The sequence below is a fragment of the Lagenorhynchus albirostris genome, chromosome 18, assembly GCF_949774975.1.
Source record: "Lagenorhynchus albirostris chromosome 18, mLagAlb1.1, whole genome shotgun sequence".
Lineage (NCBI taxonomy): Eukaryota > Metazoa > Chordata > Mammalia > Artiodactyla > Delphinidae > Lagenorhynchus > Lagenorhynchus albirostris.
Window position 1 is genome coordinate 56691844 of NC_083112.1, and position 21344 is coordinate 56713187.

General features: G+C 35.1%; 1 pseudogene; it reads left to right on the top strand.

Moving 5' to 3' along the window:
- Positions 1-77: 77 nt before the first annotated feature.
- On the top strand, positions 78-15180 carry LOC132508730 (tyrosine-protein phosphatase non-receptor type 12-like; annotated as a pseudogene).
- Positions 15181-21344: the final 6164 nt, after the last annotated feature.

The window sequence follows — 21344 nt, forward strand, 5'->3', positions numbered from 1 at the left end:
CTAGTGCAGAACCGCTGTGCCTGACACACCAGCACCATGTGCCCTGCGAAGTGCTATGCCCGACACCTCAATTCAACATGGCGATGGTGGGCCGTGTGCAAAGATGCTGTGCCCGGCACCTCAGTCTGGGGCACAGTGTGCAGCACGCCTGCGCCCCACAGGCGAGAACTCCACCCCCTCCCCGCTGACAGAAACCCTGAAAAGCAGCCCTACCCACAGCCTTTTGGGGAGTGCATGTGCTCTAGAGCAGGAGTATGCACTTCTCCATTCTTTGATAAAGAATAAAGCTTCCCTTTGCCTCTGAACCAAACTCGGTCTCATTCTATTGGCTCAAAGGACACCTGGCAGAAGCACTCTTGTTGGCGATCCACTCAAAAGGGTGGATAACAGTTCCTTCTGGTATTATTGTAATGGCTATCTAATGTTCATTTTCCTTAGCACTTCCACAGTCCTAGTTTGTGGCCTTGTCCTAAACTTTCTACTCTATCATATTAAATACCTAATTAATCTCCTAAATGTTTAATGCTATTTTTACATACTGTTTGTGTTTTTGCAATTGTGCTTTTGCTGATTTAAATTTTGTCTCCATATTACATAATACAAATTTTAAAATATACTTTAAAACATGAAACGTACAAGAGAATGTAAGTGAATGGCTACTGTATATTTCTTCACACATTTTAAAAATATTTGGTGGGGGGGACTCCAGTTCAAGAGGGGTGACATAGGAAGATCCTGGGCTCCCCTCTTCCCAGGGACACACCAAATCTGCAGCTAAATATGGAACAACTCCCTCTGGAAAAAAAAAAAAAAACACCTAAAAACCATCTAAGCAACTCCTACATGAGGGGCCAATGAAAGAAGACCCCTTATCAAAGTGGGTAGGGGAGGTTGGTACACAATCTCTCCATAAACTCCATCCTTGGCACAGAGACCCACAATCAGGAGGGGACTCCAAACTCAAAGTTTGTCCGTGAGGAGTGAAAGCTTTGAACCCCACATCAGACAACCCAGCTTTTCAGACCTGTTTCTGAGAGATGAGCTCCCAAAAGGTAGCTTTGAAATCCAAAGTGGCGGGCTCAAGACCACAAGACCACAGGCTGTAATAATCTGCGAAAGGGCTCTTAAAGCGCTTTCAGGGTCAGTCTCTACAGCTTTAGGGCTCAGCTTGGAGGCAACAGATGGAGAGGCTTATTTGGTATTCTTCAAACATTGGCCTGAGAGGGAGGCAAATAATTTAACACACGTTAGGAGGCTGGAAGGTAACATCTTCACAGTCTTCATCTACCTCACTACAGCTCTCTGATATCTCCCAGAAAGAAACTCATACGCTCATCTGGAGTCCCAGTTTTTGCAACTGACACCTGGGCATCAACTTCAGACCTCCAAATTGCCTGGCTCTGGTAGCCAGCCTGATTTATTCTTGTAGTCCCACAGGACTGTATATATTTGTACACTTTAAAAGCTGCTGCCTGAGCATCTGCTTCCAATCATGTTGAATCCAGGTAGTGAATGAGATCTCTTCTGGAACACTGAAAGTTCTTGGCACAACCTCAACTACTGGGGTCCATTAAAAATGAAATAGGCTGCTGGTACAATCACAAAGGTTTGAGAACAACCAAGAGATAGGCCAGGGTTGAATGATAAAGTTCATCTCCTGTGTAAGGCCACTACTTCAAGAGTAAGAGAGGCGGCTCTTACCTAATATACAAAAAATAACATAGAGAGTCAAGCAAAGTGAAGAAACAAACAAATATGTTCTAAACAAAAGAACAATATAAAACCTTAAACTATTGTTTTTGTATCATGCAATAAATATGTATTGTGTGACTACCTTAATTCAATTAAGATTATACCCTTAGAGAGAATTACATTACATAATATGACCCACATAACCTAGAAATATTGAAAAAATAAAGTTAGGTATGTCACAAATGCATAAAATGTATGTCAATGCCATTCTATCCTTATATAAGCATACCGTGAGTAATATTTAATATAAAATTAACAGTGTGTTTTCTTACTGTCTTATAACTTTGCTTTCAAAGAACTTAGAATAGGCCTCTCTCTCATAGTCTGAGAAACTGCATATCAGCCTATAATCACAGGTAAATTATTTTTTAAACAAATGTAACAATGTTCCCAATACTGTATTATGAATATGACTGTAATACTATATACCATAAAAATTTTATCATGATTCATTCATTAGTGTATAGGCTAGGCTACCATGAAGCAATCATACAGATTACACTAGCCTACCATAAAGAAATCATGTTGCTGCTTCTTCCATTATCAATGTATGAATTGTTTTACCTGTAAAAATATTTTTTCACATTATCTTTTTTAAAAATTTTAATGTCTAGTAGTGATACATATATCATCTACAGTGTTTTGCATCATATAAAACAATATTGATATAGGTACTGACAGACAACTCGTCTTATAAACAGATGATGTAAACTTACAGTATGCATAAATATAGTACGGTACTGTAAATATTTTCTCTTCTTTATGATTTGTTTAATAATGTTTTTCTTTTCTCTAGTTTACATTATTGTAAGAATAAAATACGAAATATACGTTAACTGTTTATATTATAGGTAAGAATTCCAGTCAACAGTAGGCTATTAGTAGTTAAGTTTTTGGGGAGTCAAAAATTATACATGGATTTTTGACTGTGCAGGGGGAAGAGGTCAATGCCCCTAATCCCTGTGTTGTTCAAGTGTCAACCGTACTTGAGAGATAATATAGTACTACTTTTTTTTCCATTGTGTAAAAAATACTTCACCAGTGGTGCCTTGGGTCATGGCTGGGCAGCTTCAACAAGACCACCCTTCCCATAGATAAAACCTATAAATTTTGGTAAACAAAAATGCACCTGAAGCCACTAAATATAACCAAAAGCACTTAGATACTGGTAAATAAAAATCAAACTTGAATAAAAAATAGCACTAAGTAGCATTCTCTCTTTCATAGATATTTTCTTGACCTTCAACCCCAGTCATCTCCATCAGGGATAATTCAAGTCCTATTAGAAAAAACAAAACAAAAACAAGCTTAAACATTTAAAGAGATAGAAGATAGAGTTAGCACTAACAGAACCAATGTAAAGTGAAAGGGAAAATCCTGGAAATGAGAGGGCCAGAGAGGAAGAGGTCCATATCTGTTTATAAAATTGCCAGTTTCTAACTGACTCTTGAACTCTGAATTGAGGCATACTCTAAGAACTACAGATAAGGTTAAAAAAAATAATTGAGATTTGAGCTCCTCTCCCCACAGGGATGACAAAACTGTGGTTCAGCCAAGATGAATGCTTGCTTAAAAAGCAGAATCAGACTCCCTCTTGTGAGAACACCAGGATCACAACTAGCTGCTGGACAATCATTGACAGGAAGACACTGTAATTCACCAAAAAAGATACCCCACATCCAAAGACAAAGGAAAAGCCACAATGAGATGGTAGGAGGGGCACAATCACAGTAAAATCAAATCCCATAACTGCTGGGTGGGTGACTCACAGACTGGAGAACACTTATATCACAGAAGTCCACCCACTGGAGTGAAGCTTCTGAGCCCCACATCAGGTTTCCCAACGTGGGGGTCTGGCAACAGGAGGAGGAATTCTTAGAGAATCAGACTTTGAAGCCTACCTGGGATTTGACTGCAGGACTTTGAAAGGACTGGGGGAAACAGAGACTCCACTCCTGGAGGGCACACACAAAGTAGTGTGTGCATCAGGACCCAAGGGAAGGAGCAGTGACCCCAGGGGAGACTGAACCAGACCCACCTGCTAGTGTTGGAGGGTCTCCTGCAGAGGCGGGGTGGGGGGCTGTGGCTCACCGGGGGGACAAGGACACTAGCAGCAGAAGTTCTGGGAAGTACTCCTTGGCGTGAGCCCTCCCAGAGTCTATCATTAGCCCCCAAAAAAGCGCAGGTAGGCTCCATTGTTGGGTTGCCTCAGGCAACCAGGGAGGGAAGCCAGCCCCACCCATCAGCAGTCAAGCGGATTAAAGTTTTACTGAGCTCTGCCCACCAGAGCAACAGTCAGCTCTACCCACCACAAGTCCCTCCCATCAGGAAACTTGCACAAGCCTCTTAGATGGCCTCATCCACCAAAGGACAGACAGCAGAAGCAAGAACTACAGTCCTGCAGCCTGTGGAACAAAAACCACATTCACAGAAAGATAGACAAGATGAAAGGCAGAGGGCTATGTACTGGATGAAGGAACAAGACAAAACCCCAGAAAAACAACTAAATGAAGAGGAGATAGGCAACCTTCCAGAAAAATAATTCAGAATAATGACAGTGAAGCAGATCCAGGACCTTGAAAAAGAATGGAGGCAAAGATCAGGAAGATGCAAGAAATGATTAACAAAGACCTAGAATAATTAAAGAACAATCTAACAGAAATGAAAAATACAATAACTGAAATGAAAACTACACTAGAAGGAATCAATAGCAGAATAACTGAGGCAGAAGAACGATAAGTGACCTGGAAGACAGAATGGTAGAATTCACTGCTGTGGACAGAATAAAGAAAAAAGAATGAAAAGAAATGAGGACAGCCTAAGAGACCTCTGGGACAACACTAAACACAACAACATTTGCATTATAGGGGTCCCAGAAGGAGTAGAGAGAGAGAAAGGACCAGAGAAGATATTTGAAGAGATTATAGTTGAAAACTTCCCTAACATGGGAAAGGAAAGAGCCACCCAAGTCCAGAAAGAGCAGTGAGTCTCATACAGGATAAATTCAAGGAGAAACATGCCAGGACACAGAGTAACCAAATTGGCAAAAATTAAAGACAAAGAAAAATTATTGAAAGCAGCAAGGGAAAAACAACAAATAAAATACAAGGGAACTCCCATAAGGTTACCAGAAGATTTCTCAGCAGAAACTCTACAAGCCAGAAGGGAGTGGCATGATACACTTAAAGTGATGAAAGGGAAGAACCTACAAACAAGATTACTCTACCCAGCAAGGATCTCATTCAGATTCCATGGAGAAATCAAAAACTTTACAGATAAGCAAAAGCTAAGAGAATTCAGCACCACCAAACCAGCTCTACAACAAATGCTAAAGGAATTTCTATAAGTGGGAAACACAAGAGAAGAAAAGGACCTACAAAAATAAACCCAAAACAATTAAGAAAATGGTCATAGGAACATACATATTGATAATTACCTTAAACATGAATGGATTAAATGCTCCAAACAAAAGACACAGGATTGTGGAATGGATACAAAAACAAGACCCATATATATGCTGTCTACAAGAGACACACTTCAGACCTAGGGACACATACAGACTGAAAATGAGGGGATGGAAAAAGATATGCCATGCAAATGGAAATCAAAAGAAAGCTGGAATAGCAATACTCATATCAGATAAAATAGACTTTAAAATAAAGAATGTTATAAGAGACAAGGAAGCACACTACATAATGATCAAGGGATCAATCCAAGAAGAAGATATAACAGTTATATATGCACCCAACACAGGAGCACCTCAATACAAAAGGCAACTGCTAACAGCTATAAAAGAGGAAATCAATAGTAAGAAAACAATAGTGGGAGACTTTAACACCTCACTTACACCAATGGACAGATCATCCAAAATGAAAATAAATAAGGAAACAGAAGCTTTAAATGACACAATAGACCAGATAGATTTAACTGATATTTATAGGACATTCCATCCAAAAACAGCAGATTACACTTTCTTCTCAAGTGCACACGGAACATTCTCCAGGATAGATCACAGCTTGGGTCACAAATCAAGCCTCAGTAAATTTAAGAAAGTTGAAATCATATCAAGCCTCTTTTCTGGCCACAACGTTATGAGATTAGAAATGAATTACAGGGGAAAAAACGTAAAAAACACAAACACATGGAGGCTAAACAATACATTTTTAAATAACGAAGAGATCCCTGAAGAAATCAAAGAGGAAATCAAAAAAATACCTAGAGACAAATGACAATGAAAACACGATGATCCAAAACCTATTGGATGAAGCAAAAGCAGTCGTAAGAGGGAAGTTTACAGCTATACAAGCTTACCTCAAGAAACAAGAAAAATCTCAAACAATCTAACCTTACACCTAAAGGAACTAGAGAAAGAAGAACAAACAAAACCCAAACTTAGCAGAAGAAAAGAAATCATAAAGATCAGAGCAGAAATAAATGAAATAGAAACAAAGAAAACAATAGCAAAGATCAATAAAACTAAATGCTGGTTCTTTGAGAAGATAAAAAAAAATTGATAAACCATTAGCCAGACTCATCAAGAAAAAGAGGGAGAGGACTCAAATCAATAAAATTAGAAATGAAAAAGGAGAAGTTACAACAGACACCGCAGAAATACAAAGCATCCTAAGAGACTACTACAAGCAACTCTATGCCAATAAAATGGACAACCTGGAAGAAATGGACAAATTCCTAGAAAGGTATAACCTTCCAAGACTGAACCAGGAAGAAATAGAAAATATGAACAGACCAATCACAAGTAATGAAATTGAAACTGTGATTAAAAATCTTCCAACAAACAAAAGTCCAGGACCAGATGGCTTCACAGGTGAATTCTATCAAACATTTACAGAAGAGCTAACACCCATCCTTCTCAAACTCTTGCAAAAAATTGCAGAGGAAGGAACACTCCCAAACTCATTCTATGAGGCCACCATCACCCTGATACCAAAACCAGACAAAGATACTACAAAAAAAGAAAATTACAGACCAATATCACTGATGAATATAGATGCAAAAATTCTCAACAAAATACTAGCAAACAGAATCCAACAACACATTAAAAGGATCACACACCATGATCAAGTGGGATTTATCCCAGGAATGCAAGGATTCTTCAATATACGCAAATCAAACAATGTGATACACCATACTAACAAATTGAAGAAGAAACACCATATGATCATCTCAATGGATGCAGAAAAAGCTTTTGACAAAATTCAACACCGATTTATGATAAAAACTCTCCAGACAGTGGGCATAAAGGGAAACTACCTCAACATAATAAAGGCTATATACAACAAACCCACAGCAAACATCATTCTCAACGGTGAAAAACTGAAAGCATTTCCTCTAAGATCAGGAACAAGACAAGGATGTCCATTCACCACTGTTATTCAACATAGTTTTGGAAGTCCTAGCCACGGCAGTCAGAGAAGAAAAAGAAATAAAAGGAATACAAATTGGAAAAGAAGAAGTAAAACTGTCACTGTTTGCAGATGACATGATAGTATATGTAGAGAATCCTAAAAATGCCACCAGAAAACTACTAGAACTAAGCAATGAATTTGGTAAAGTTGCAGGTTACAAAATTAATGCCCAGAAATCTCTTGGAGATCATTTTCAATATTTCCATCTTCATAAAGAACTTGTGTATGAGGTAAGTGTTGCTATTTTATATATATTTCTATGTAAGAAATGATTTTCAGATTGATGAGGTGAATAAATAAATATCCTGATTCCAATGACTGATAGAGTTAACATATTAATCGTTGTACACTGATTTATATAGTCTAACAAATGATTTTTTTACTGAATGTGACTGGTTATATTTTTTGGCTTCTTTTCCTAATCATGTTGATAAAGTTTGCAATTAATTCAGTGATAGAGAATATGCCGATCTATATGAGCTGATATTTTGTAACAAATAGTACAGCTAAAACCTAAAGTGACCTTGCATTCATATGCAAAATATTCTCCTTACACTTCTGTATGTGACTGAAAAGCTTTGAGTTTATGAAAACAAAATAGCAGAATTAAAGATGAGTGAAGAACATCAGACTTAGTTATATTTTGATGAAATATTCCTGCTATTAATAGGTATTTTTTAATAGGTATTTTGATTTGCCTTCAAAATGGGATTTGTGACAGTTGAGAAGAATTTTTTCTCACAAATTATTGAAGAGAGATGAGTATGCACATCTCCATCCTATTGAATAGGTCACCAAAGCATGGGCCTTGAAAGTCTGAACAAAATATCAATATTACCCAGGATTTAGAGTAGGGAAGAAAAGGTAGAGATGATAATTTGTGGCTGAGAATTAAAAAACAAAATAAAATGCATCATATCAAGTCCTGAATAAAAGATCTACTTGCTTCTGGGTGTGCAAAGGTGGTAAACAATTCTGTTATGTGCTTACCCCAGATCCCCCAGCTGTTAACATCTCATCTGCTTTGCCAGTATCTATATATTTATATCTACATCTGTATCTATATCTGTCTGTTTGTCTATTATCAATCTTTTTGGGGTTTTTTGAGAGCAGTTTGCAGAAATGATGAACCATTAGCCTGAATAAGTTAGTGTCTATAATTTATGAACAAGGATGTCTTCTATAACAAGTATACAAACATCCAAATCAGGAAATTAAACATCAATACACTTCTAGTGACAAACCACAGACTCCATTTAAGTTTCACCAGTTGTCCCAATCACGGCCTCTATAGCAAAGGATCCAATATTACATCACACATTTCATTCACTTGTCGACTCTCTCTAATCACATTCAATGGAATGCTTTTGTAGTCTTTTCATTACTTTCATGATCCTGAGTTTTTTAAAGTACTATACTACAGGTAGTTATTTTACTGAATGCTGTGTCGGTCTTTGTTTGACTGATATTCATCATGATTACTTTTTTTAGCTGTTTTAACAGGGATATTGAAGATGAAATGTATATTCTTTTTATTCCATCATGTCAGTTGGTACATGATAAAAAATTGCCCTATTGTGGGTCATGTTAACTTTGATCACCAAATTATAGGAATATCTGTCAGGTATCTTCATTCTTTTTGTCTTTGTAAATTATGAGTATTTTGTGATGACATACTTTGTGACTAAAATTACACTTTGTGTAAAATTGTGTAAATTTATATTTTGTGTGAAAATTTTTCTGTTTCACATTTTTACCCATTACTTTTCATATTCATTGATAGTTGTCTATATCAGTTATTGCCAGGAGGGTTACCAAATCATGATTTTCTAATTCCATAACTTCTTCTGCATTTGTTAATTGGCATTTAACTATAAAGATGAGTTTTTCTTCTCCATATTTATATATTTATTCATTTATTTATATTGGTATGGACTTATGAATTCTTATTTAATCAATGAGCAACAATCTGTTACAATATTTTTGTATGTGTGTGTTCACTTTTACTTGTCTCATATTTGTCCAGTGGGAGCCTCTTAAAATTAGAACTCCTGACCTTTCAGGATGTCTCTCATTCCTTGAGAATTTGCTTATTTTCCTTATTTTACTGGGTTTTTTAAAAATGTTATTTTATTTATTTTTTATACAGCAGGTTCTTATTAGTTATCTATTTTATACACATCAGTGTATACGTGTCAATCCCAATCTCCCAATTCATCACACCACCACCACCACCCACCCCCAGCCACTTTCCCCCCTTGGTGTACATATGTTTGTTCTCTACGTCTGTGTCTCTATTTTTGCCCTGCAAACTGGTTCATCTGTACCATTTTTCTAGGTTCCACATATATGTGTTAATATACGATATTTGTTTTTCTCTTTCTGACTTACTTCACTCTGTATGACAGTCTCTAGATCCATCCACGTCTCTACAGATGACCCAATTTTGTTCTTTTTTATGGCTGAGTAATATTCCATTGTATATATGTACCACATCTTCTTTATCCATTCATCTGTCAATGGGCATTTAGGTTGCTTCCATGACCTGGCTATTGTAAATAGTGCTGCAATGAACACTGGGGTGCATGTGTCTTTTTTTTTTTTTTTTTTTTTTGGCAGTATGCGGGCCTCTCACTGTTGTGGCCTCTCCCGTGGCGGAGCACAGGCTCCGGACGTGCAGGCTCAGTGGCCATGGCTCACGGGCCTAGCCACTCTGCGGCATGTGGGATCTTCCCGGACTGGGACATGAACTCATGTCCCCTGCATTGGCAGGCGGACTCTCAACCACTGCACCACCAGGGAAGCCCTGCACGTGTCTTTTTGAATTATGGTTTTTTCTGGGTATATGCCCAGTAGTGGGATTGCTGGGTCATATGGTAATTCTATGTTTAGTTTTTTAAGGAACCTCCATACTGTTCTCCATAGTGGCTATATCAATTTACATTCCCACCAGCAGTGCAAGTGTGTTCCCCTTTCTCCACACCCTCTCCAGCATTTGTTTTTTACAAGTTTCTGATGATGCTCATTCTAACAGGTGTAAGGTGATACCTCATTGTAGTTTTGATTTGCATTTCTCTAATAATTAGTGATGTTGAGCAGCTTTTCATGTGCTTCTTGGCCATCTGTATGTCTTCTTTAGAGAAATGTCTATTTAGGTCTTCTGCCCATTTTTGGATTGGGTTGTTTGTTTTTTTAATATTGAGCTGCATGAGCTGCATCTCAATATTAAAATTGATATATCTTGGAGAGAGAATTTGCTTATTTTCTGACACAGCAAAATATTCCAGGTTTATTTTATTCTTTGTTTTTTCCAGATTTTTATTGGTCATTTTTTCAAAGAATCTGTATTCCTTGCAGTGGAGAAAGATATTTGGAAATATTTCTAATTATTTAGGAATGCAAGATCTGAGTACTAGATTTGCTCATCGTTACAGGGGTGTCACTGCTTCCAGGATTTTTCAGAGAATAGATCCCAAAATATATGAATGTTTATACATGCATAAACACACACACACATAATCCACACAGGCATACATATGTTTCTTTCTATACCTATCTCTATATTGAAAATTATTAGTTTACACCCAAAACTATTCTGACACCAATTATTCTGACACCAATTATTATAGTTCATGTTGCCTTTGACTCTTTCTCTCCTTATAACTCCTCTCTCTGACAGTGAGAAACCTCATTTCATTTTAGTTAAAAATCATTACGTTTTGGCTCAATCCCTCCCTATATCACAATCTGCAAGGCTATTCTTCACTCATACCTAACAGTCATACTTCTGTTTACTGGACTGTCTGTAACATTACTGAGACCTGAAACATAGCTTGGCCATGGGCTTGCAGCTCTAAACCAGAAGGCCACCTTCAAAAAATACATTGTGAAACAAGTGGGGCTATAATGGCTTTTTGCTTCACTTTTTTTTGTACATATTACTTTTGTCCCTAATGTTTGCTTCATCTTTACTGTGATGGAGGTACTTGTATAGATGGAGATAGATAAATTGCTAACAAAGAAGGAAAGGGCCATCAACAGCAAGACACAGTATATGCTGTAGGATGTTCATTTATTTATTTAGCTAATATATATAATATTATAGATATATTTTATACATGAAATATAATATATAATTATATAAACATGCATATGCCTGTCTATAATCATATATTTTTGTGTATGTACATATTTTATATAGAAACATTATATACATATACACACATAGAGCAAGAAAGAGAGAAAGAGAGTCAGAGAGACAGAGAGAGACATATGGACCATCTTCTATTTGCCAGGATCTATGTTAAGGCTTATAAAAGAATACATATCTTGCCTACAATCAAAAAGCTAAAGAACAGGGAAATGAATATGAAAAAGAATATATTTATATGTGTGTGTCTGTATAACTGAATCACTTTGTTGTGCACCTGAAACTAGCAAACATTGTAAATTAACTATACTTCAATGAAAAAAAGAAAGTTGAAGATTTAAAAAAAAAAGCAAATGTGTGCCTATTAAAATAGTTTTTTCAATTAAAAAAAAGCTAAAGAGCAATCTACTTAAATTCAATATAGATGTCATACTCTTACTACTCTATAAAGTTTGAAAATTTATAATAATATTTTAATATTTATTTTATAATATTTTTCTCTAATAGTTTTATAATATTCATACAATATCATGTATATTATAATAGTTATATCTTATTGTGCCTAAATTAATTTCAGGGATCACTTTAAAACTGCATACAAAATTACTTCACTACCCAAAATATATTTGATTTTTTTATGTGTTTGGTAAAAAAGGGGTAAATAGAACAACAGAATTATTGTTGAGACAAAGTAAAATAACGATAATGGTAATGATGATGATAATAATAAAAACTTTATACAGATTCTCTATAGAAATTAATTGAATTGACTGCAGTTTTCTTGAGAAGAGATCTACTGAGCACCTTTGTGTAAGAACACATAAGTATAGCTTATTGCCTTCCTGATTGTTCACTTCCTCTTTCAATAGGCAGAAAATTGTTATCAATACAGAACTCTGTCTTTGAAGATAATTTTAATCACCAATCACACATATAGTTTGTAAATTACCCTGAAGTACAATTCCACAGTGCATAAGAATTTAATAGAACTCACAAAGGCAGGTCCTTAGTGTCAGCTAAAATAGAATACTTTCAGATGAAATTACTTTCTAAGCCATAGTTGAGGAAAGGCTAAACAATTTTCTACAAACAATTATTATTGACTACTCTGCTGGTAGCATGATGTTAAAAAGAAATTTATTACTCTGTTTTAGGTTTCTGAATTTTCAGTTTATAGTCTAACATCATGTCTATATCCGATTTCTATTAAGCTGGGAGATGAAGGAGACTGTATGTTTTCAGAGGCATTAAATAGGAGTTTAGATTTTGTTGTTAATTCAGGCTTGACATATTACAATACGTATACTAAGAAAGGCAATTTATTTAGAATGCTTACTGTGTTTTTCTGCCTTGTTTTTTAATTTGGGGAGATTACGGGTTTTTTTAATTATTGATCTGATGTAATTATGTAGTTCCCATGTTAATTAAACTATAATGCCATAAAATAACTAGATATTATAATCTATCATGCTCACAGAATTTTGAAATTTTCAGATTGAAGACTGAACAGTGATCTAGAAATTTGTCACAGTTTATATGTTATATTTTACAAATATAGCTTTTATTTGCAAGGTATGTAATAAGATGTAATAATAACCAGAAACAAATAGATGAGTAGCATTTGTTGATTGTTTATAATGTGTGAGGTACTGTTCTAGCCCTTTTCATAAACATTTTGCTCATTTTATAGAAAAGGAATCTCAGGCTTATCTAAGGTCACATAAAGTGGGGCTGAGGTTCAGAAAGGATCTGTCAACATGATTAAACATTACTCAATACCTAGTTGTTTAGCATTAAGTAAAGGAATATTTTTATAGAATATAGTTTTTGTTCAGGATAATGCTTTTATGTTTTATATATGTTTTTCTAATTAGAAATTAACTTTCTAATTTTCTTTATTCCACTTACGAGGACTTATTTTGATTAACTATATGTATTAATTATTTGTTGCTGTTGTGAAATACTACCACAAACATAGTGGCTTAAAAGAACTCAAATTTATTAATATTTTCTTTCACCTTTATCTTATAGTTCTGGAGGGCAAAAATCTTAAATGGTTTTCACTGGGCTAAAATCTAGAACTTCCTTTCAAAGGCTCCAGGAGAGAGTCTGTTACCTTGCTTTTTCCAGGTTCTAGAGGCTGACTGTAATCCTTGGCTTGTGGTCACTTCTTCTATGTGCAAGCCAGCAGTTATGACATTTCGATCTCTGCTTCCTCTGCTTCCAGTGTTCCATCTTCTCTGACTTTGACCTTCCTGCTTCCATCTTATTAGGATCCTATAATTACACTGAATTTGCCTGAATGATTCAGTATAATTTCCCTATTTCAAGATCCTTAATTTATCTGTAAATTCCTTCATTTGTAACAGCAGGAGGGCAACACGTGATATCACTGCAATGTGTCAACTCAAAGTACACGATACAAATATTTACAATGGAGTGATATTCTTTCTAAATGTTCAAAGATTACATTTAAAAATGTGAGTCAAACAAATAAATCATAATAAGTGTATTCTTTTCCAAAGAATCACAGAAAAATAACTTTCTTATCTTAGAATTTTTGTTTGTTCTTTTAGAACTTAGTAATAAAATTTTCTTCTGAGGAAAAATTGAAGGTTTTGAGAATCACCATAACATATGCCAAATTCCCCAAAGAACACAGAACCAATGATTCAAGGAAGATTGTGAGGAGAGGTAGTTGTTGAAGGATTATTTAAAAGAAGCCCTGCATTTTATGTTCTGTGTCCATCCCTATTCAGAGAAGTAAGATGGCCAAAGATTTTTACTATTTTTGGTATTAAGTATGTATCTATTGAGATGGGTACATATAGCTAATCTACACACATAGGGCCCTATAATAAAGTCTAATTTCATGGGAAGAATAAATTAGATAAGGTTATCCTACATCCATAGTTATTACATTTCTCATTGTGAATAGTTAAACTTGAATTCTGGTATAATTATTTCTGAGGTTGCTGGTGTGAGGTCATGCATAGTTAATACAGTCATTCTCAATGTATCTTGAAATTAACTTTTTTAAGCCTTCAACCCTTAAAGCTAGACTTTACAAATTTGTGAATTCATGATGTTAAAACTTAGAATGTTAGCTAGAGATGACTTCTAACATCATATTTATTTTACCAGTTACCATTTATCAAAAATCTATAACCTTGCCCTTTGCTCAAGCTGGTCTCAGGAGTGGGCAAGCAACTAAGAAGATTGTCAACAAAGTATAGAACAGAAAAGATTTATACCACAGCCACTGGAGAAAAAGAAGAAAATGTTAAAAAGAACAGATATAAGGACATACTGCCATTTGACCACAGCCGAGTTAAATTGACTTTAAAGACTCCTTCTCAAGATTCAGACTATATCAATGCAAATTATATTAAAGGTGCTTATGGGCCAAAAGCATATGTGGCAACCCAAGGACCTTTAGCAAATACAGTAATAGATTTTTGGAGGATGATATGGGAGTACAATGTTGTAATCATTGTAATGGCCTGTCGTGAATTTGAGATGGGAAGGAAAAAATGTGAGCACTATTGGCCTTTGTATGGAGAAGACCCTATAACATTTTCACCATTTAAAATTTCTTATGAAGCTGAACAAACAAGAACATACTACTTCATTAGGACACTCTTACTTGAATTTCAAGATGAATCTCATAGGCTATATCAGTTACATTATGTGAACTGGCCAGACCATGGTGTTCCCTCATCATTTGATTCTATTCTGGACTTGATAAGCTTAATGAGGAAATATCAAGAACATGATGTGCCTATTTTTATTCATTGTAGTACAGGCTGTGGATGAACAGGTGCCATTTATGCCATAGATTATATGTGGAATTTAATATTTTTAACTTAATACAATGTTTAAAACATTTTTTAATGCCATTGCTGTGTCAATTTTTAACTGAAGTATGATTGACTTACAATATTATATTAGTTTCAGGTGTACAACATAGTGATCCAATATTTTTGTACATTACAAAATTATCACCACGATAAGTCCAGTTACCATCTGTAATCATACAAAGTTATTATAATATTATTGAACTATATTCCCTGTGCTGTACATGACATCCCTGTGACTCATTTGTAACTGGAAGTTTGTACCTCTTAATTTCCACCTAGTTCACTCATCCCCCCACCCCTGTTCCCTCTGGCAAAAACCAGTTTGTTCTATGAATCTCTTTCTGTATTGTTAGGTTTGTTCATTTGTTTTGTTTTTTAGATTCCACATATAAGTGAAATCATACAGCATTTGTTTTTCTCTGTCTGACTTAGCATAATACACTCTAGTTCCATTCATGTTGTTGCAAATGGCAAATTTTCATTCTTTTTCATGGCTGAGTAATATATATTCATCATATGTACATGCCACATCTTCTTTATCCATTTGTCTATTAATGGGCACATAATTAAACTAAAAAGAGACAATTTGTGCTAAATGAGAAGGAAAGCAATAAAAATAATGCAATTCACAATCTGAAGCTTTTGAGAGAAATTCAAGTGAAGAATGACATCTTAAGTATATTTAGGTTTAAATTGTGGTCTGATTATAATATTTTTGTTGAAGTACATTTTTGGTGGTCTTGATTGCAATCTGTGAAGTCATTCAATTTTAATCCTAAATATAGAATTAAGTTTAATTAAATCACTGTTGTGCTAGTTTTGGAAAAGTTTTTGCTGTTTTTGTTTTCTTGCGCAGATGTCTCCTAATTGCCTGCTTTTAGTGACGTTATTTTAGATATCAAAAATTCACATTCACATTTAACAGCTTTCTAAATAATCAGATGTGAATTAATTTCAGTTTTTTAATACTCTATTCTCCAATTTTGGATCTTTGTTACACAGCTCTTAAAGGCCAGAAGCTCATATTTTCAATTCTGGCAGATGGAGAATTTGCGAAAACTTTAACAAAAATGTTGGCACATATCCATTCAATATATTATGCTAAAAGTAGCTCTAGTTTTTAATATAAACTGTATTTTCTTAACAGATTTGCTGTTTCCCCCACTCTCTGTCTTTAAGGTGCACAAACCTTGTATGATATGCAAATGACCAATTAGATCATGAACAATTTATTTAGTGAAAAGCAGCTATGCTTGGGTAGCTCAAGAAGATGTGTCTCAGTGTTTTAAGCTATAACAAATCTGAGTTTTGTTGAGTTAGTGGGTGAAGGGAATTCCAAAGATTCCAGCCATTTTTCCTGGCCTATGTACTATAATCATGATTTAATGTAATAGTATTTGTTGCCTTATGTATTGCATTGCTCCTATGTTGGGTGCATATATATTTATAACTGTTATATCTTCTTCTTGGATTGATCCCTTGATCATTATGTAGTGTCCTTCCTTGTCTCTTGTAACATTCTTTATTTTAAAGTCTATTGTATCTGATATGAGTATTGCTACTCCAGCTTTCTTTTGATTTCCTTTTGCATGCAATATCTTTTCCATCTCCTCACTTTCAGTCTGTGTATGTCTGTAGGTCTGAAGCGGGTCTCTTGTAGACAGCCTATATATGGGTCTTGTTTTTGTATCCTTTCAGCGAGCCTGTGTCTTTTGGTTGGAGCATTTAATCCATTCATATTTAAGGTAATTATCAATAGGTATGTTCCTATGACCATTTTCTTAATTGTTTTGGGTTTGCTTTTTTAGGTCCTTTTCTTCTCTTGTGTTTCCCACTTGTAGAAGTTCCTTTAACATTTGTTGTAGAGCTGGTTTGGTGGTGCTGAATTCTCTTAGCTTTTGCTTGTCTGTAAAGCTTTTGATTTCTCCATCAAATCAATGAAATCCTTGCTGGGTAGAGTAATCTTGGTTGTAGGTTCTTCCCTTTCATCACTTTAAATATATCATGCCACTCCCTTCTGGCTTGTAGAGTTTTTGCTGAGAAATTAGCTGTTAACCTGATGGGAGTTCCCTTGTATGTTATTTGTCATTTTTCTCTTGTTGCTTTTAATAATTTTTCTTTGTCTTTAATTTTTGCCAATTTGATTACTATGTGTCTCAGTGTGTTTCTCCTTGGGTTTATCCTGCCTGGGACTCTCTGTGCTTCCTGGATTTTGGTGGCTATTTCCTTTTTCATCTTAGGGAAATTTTTGACTACAATTTCTTCAAGCTTTTTCTTGGGTCTTTTCTCTCTTTCTTCTCCTTCTGGGACCTCTATAATGCAAATGTTCGTGCGTTTAATGTTGTTCCAGAGGTCTCTTAGGCTGTCTTCATTTCTTTTCATTCTCTTTTCTTTATTCTGTTCTGTGGCAGTGAATTCCACCATTCTGTCTTCCAGGTTACTTATCTGTTCTTCTGCCTCAGTTATTCTGCTATTGATTCCTTCTAGTGTTGTTTTTTATTTCAGTTAGTGTATTGTTCATCTCTGTTTGTTCTTTAATTCTTCTAGGTATTTGTTAAACATTTTTGAATCTTCTTGATCTTTGACTCCATTCTTTTTCCGAAGTTCTGGATCATCGTCACTATCATTATTCTGAATTCTTTTTCTGGAAGGTTGCCTATCTCCACTTCATTTAGTTGGTTTTCTGGGGTTTTATCTTGTTCCTTCTTCTGGTACATAGTCCTCTGCCTTTTTATTTTGTCTGTCTTTCTGTGGATGTGGTTTTTGTTCCACAGGCTGCAGGATTATAGTTCTTCATGCTTCTGCTCTCTGTCCTCTGGTGGATGAGGCTATCTAAGAGGATGGTTTGTGCAAGTTTCCTGATGGGAGGGAGTGGTGGTGGTTAGAGCTGGGCGTTGCTCTGGTGGCCTGAGCTCAGTTTAACTTTAATCTGCTTGTCTGCTGATGGGTGAGGCTGCATTCCCTGCCTGTTGATTGTTTGGCCTGAGGTGACCCAGCACTGTATGGTTCTTTGGTGGGGCTAATGGCAGACTCCAGGAGGGCTCATTCCAAGGAGTACTTTCCAGAACTTCTGCTGCCAGTGTCCTGTCCCTGCGGTGAGCCACAGCTGCCCTCTGCCTCTGCAGGAGACCCTCCAACACTAGCAGGTAGGTCTGGTTCAGTCTCCTATGGGGTCACTGCTCCTTCCCCCTGGGCCCTCATGTACACACTACTTTGTGTGTGCCCTCCAAGAATGGAGATTCTCTTTCCCATAGTCCTGTCGAAGTCCTGCAATCAAATCCTGCTGGCCTTCAAAGTCTGATTCTCTGGGAATTCCTCCACCCATTGCTGGACCCCCAGGTTGGGAAGCCTGACGTGGGGCTCAGAATCTTTACTCCAGTGGGTGAAATTCTGTAGTATAATTGTTCTCCAGTTTGTGAGTCATCACCCAGCAGTTATGGGATTTGATTTTATTGTGATCGTGCCCCTCCTATCATCTCATTGCAGTTTCTCCTTTGTCTTTGGAAATGGATTGTCTTTTTTGGTTAGTTCCAGTGTCTTCCTGCCAATGATTGTTCCACAGTTAGTTGTGATTCTGGTGCTCTCGCAAGAGGAAGTGAGTGCACGTCCTTCTACTCTGCCATTGTGAACTGAGAACTGTTTCAATTTTATATTTTCTGTTTTAATTATTTGGGTGTTTTAGATCCAGTTCTTTTTATTAATAATATAAATTTCTACAATCTCTTGACATTACAGTATCTTTACAATTAGTATCATTCTAGGCTATAAGTTACATGATAAAGGCACAACAACTGTCTTTTGTGCACCATTGTGCATCTACAAATGGATAACAGCTGCTCAATTAGTAAGTGATTAATAATACTATATATATTATTCAGATATATATAATATACTAGGTATATATGTAATTAGGTGTATATTTTATCTGATACATATTAGATTTTATATATATATATATAAAAAGTTAATATTCCGTGTCCATTTATTTGCTAATTCATACATCAATCATTCATTATCCATTCATTCATTCATTTATATATATATGAATGAAAATGATTAAAAGAGAGAATGTTTTCAATTGCAGACCATTTCTTAGGAGAAAACCATCCTTTGAGACAGATAGAGAATGCATCTGTAAATTTAGATCAATCTCTTATTCTCTGCAACTGTTCAAAATCCACCTAAATCTTCAACTTTAGATTGCATATAAATTTAAGGCATTCATATTGATTTTAGAGGCTTCTGGGTTACATGTAAATATAAGGTGTGTATATTGATTTGAGGGTACTCACTTCACTGCCAGTAGCATTTGATTTCAAAGGCTAGAAGCAATTTTGCTTTGCACTTATCAAAATAAGAAATGGATTTCTTTTTAAGTCTCTATTATGTGTCCTTGAACTAAAAGACTTCAAGTTGTTTAGGCATCTACATTACTGATCAGTTCCACTTTCTTTATTAGGATAATTTTAGGAAGTGTGCTCTGTAGCTTATTCTTTAGAACACTGGCATTTTTTGTGCAATTTATTTGACAGCAAGGATTTCAACCTTATGATCAATTTTATCTCAAGTGGAAGTTAACACACAGGAGTAATAAAACTAAATCAACACATTAAATTTTTTATGGGTTAGCAGCATTTATCAAAAAAAAAAATACTTAGTGGTGACAAGATGCTCTGTGGTGTAAGGGATACTTGCATGTACTTGATTTCCATTTCCTTCTTATATAGGAACTCCACATCTGCTTATATCTTTGATTCTTGGATATATTCTTAATATCTCAAGTCAAGATTTTCCTGGAGTTTGGATGATTTAATATCTTATAGCTAAGCCTGATGCCTTGCCAGAATACTGCTTCCAAGTTGTCAATAAAGCTGGACGGTTCTAGTACTCAGATATCACAGGTAATAGAACTCCATTTATTATGTTGTCCTCAGGGATAATGTTATTATAAACTGATGTAACGATCTCTTTAAAATATGCGAGTTTTATATGTTTGTTTTTAAAATGCAATCATCAGTTTAACACAAAATTTATTCAGTGCCAGTAACATTAATTTTAATATTTATTTTATAATTTATTTATAATTACAGGTAAATTAAAAAGAATTAAAAACAATGGTTGATATATGCTTATAAAGAAAATTCTAAATTAATATTATTATTAAAATAAATGTCTTTAAATATTTCTGTAATTTGAAGCTTGATATAAAAATATTTGTCCTATACTTCTACAGTAACCTTGATGTTCAAATATTTTATTATTCACCTAACAAATGGAAACTATTAGGAACTAAATGGAAATTAAATAAACTATTAATGTTTCTTTGTTAAATCATGTTTAATGGGCAGACTTTATGGAATCTAAGAATGCTAGGGAAATCAGTTATGTTGGTAGCATGTAGTAATATATTGCATTCCAGATATTCTCATCACACTATATAATACTTACAAAGTAATGCAAAATACAACTGACAAAACACACTATAATGGCATACTTTAAGTTTATGAGAAATTGTAATGCTTCACTTCCATCAGAATAAATATAATCATGAAGTTTAGGAACATTGATGTATTGACATTAATGTGCAACTTCCACATTTAGAGGAATAAATAATTTTTACAGTAGTTCTAAGATTCATACAAATATAGGCAATCTGAAAATAGAATATTAAAACAGTTTAAGGAAACAAAAAAATCCAAAGAATTACAATCATCTTAAATAAACCGTAAGGTACTTAAAGATGCTATTATTTTGCAAACATTTAGAATATTTGAGAGAGTCATTGAAAGTAGACAAAAAATTCTCAACATCTACTTGATCATGAGTCAATAAAGCACCAGGAAATCTAGCTTTATTGTATGCTATTTCCCACTAACAAAAGCACTTTGTAGGCTGGGAATGAGTTGTGGTGCATTGGCTGCCTAAACAAATTGCAGAAGCAATAATCCAAGGTTCACCTTTGAAGATATTGGTGCTTTTTCTGAAGTTAAATGCAGTGAAGCCTATTACATTTGTGTCTTATTAACCAGCTTCAAATAGAGCTATGAAGCACTTTGTCCTCACTTTACGGGAAGCCCTAGAGACATTATTTTGCTGCTAAATGATTTGTCTTTGAAACATTGTTTGGTAAATTTCCACTTACTACAATGAATGAAA